The sequence below is a fragment of the Vombatus ursinus genome, unplaced genomic scaffold (genome assembly GCF_900497805.2).
Source record: "Vombatus ursinus unplaced genomic scaffold, bare-nosed wombat genome assembly UNPS02014816.1, whole genome shotgun sequence".
NCBI classification, from domain to species: domain Eukaryota; kingdom Metazoa; phylum Chordata; class Mammalia; order Diprotodontia; family Vombatidae; genus Vombatus; species Vombatus ursinus.
The window spans coordinates 1,689,520-1,690,491 of NW_020954594.1; the positions used below are offsets into that span (position 1 = coordinate 1,689,520).

At 42.0% G+C, this 972-nt stretch overlaps 1 protein-coding gene across 3 annotated transcripts in view; it reads right to left on the reverse strand.

The window, feature by feature from the left end:
• Window positions 1-972, reverse strand: part of UBASH3B (ubiquitin associated and SH3 domain containing B) — a 169,914-nt gene that overhangs the window by 27,351 nt on the left and 141,591 nt on the right. The window lies entirely within an intron of this gene.

The window sequence follows — 972 nt, forward strand, 5'->3', positions numbered from 1 at the left end:
GGAATGACAGCCATCACAGCAGCAAAACAAATATGTTGAGTATCTATCGGTGCCAGCCAACGTACCATCTGAGCCTCCTTTTTTCTAACAGAAATCTGCCTCCTCCTAATGACCCTTTCTACAACCCCCCAGCTGGAGAGAAGCCAGGCTCCCTCCCTGCCTCAAAGCTTTGGGGGCCTGAAATGATGGGATTTGTAGAATCACATTGCCACATCTTGCTGATTTGTGCCTCCTCACTTCTCAGCTCAATTATGGCTTTGAAGGGATCGACTGGCTTCCTTCCTTCCTTCCTTCCCGCATTTCACTGACAAAAACACTGTCAGCTTCCTCAGCTGTTAATGCAGCAAAAGGGATATGATTCACTCTGATTTGGGGCTGTCAGTTTCAATAAGGTAACAGTCAGGAACTTTATTTTGAAAACAGCACCGAAACCACATCATCTCCTTAAGGACCATATCTATATGCCTGTTCCTCCCCAAGGATAACTTGTTTTGAAAATACATCCTGAGACTGTCCAGCTTAGCCCACCCTGCTCAGGTGACCAATCTGTTCTATGAAAATCAGTTAACAGCTGGAGAAATCCAGAACCAGAGCAGAGCAGTCCTGAGGACATGTTTTTTTTAAGAATGATGAAGAGAACTTGGAAGAGTATATAGAGGACTAGAAAATAGGAAGGGTAAGAAAAATATAGAAAGAGATTACTTAGCCCAGAAAAGAGAAGTCTGAAAGGAGTTCTGATAGTTTCATAATAGGTAAAATTCGTAACCTGACATTAACCAGAGACCAAGGAGTAGGTCATGGAAGAATGGAAGAATAATTCATTTAATTTCAAACATACTTCCCAGGTGAGATACCACCACTAATCTTCCCCTTAGAAAATGGAGACTGTAATCCATACAACTCCCTATAATCTGATAATCAAATCATGTTATATTTACTCAGGCTTATTCCCAAGGCCGAGTTAATGCAAAG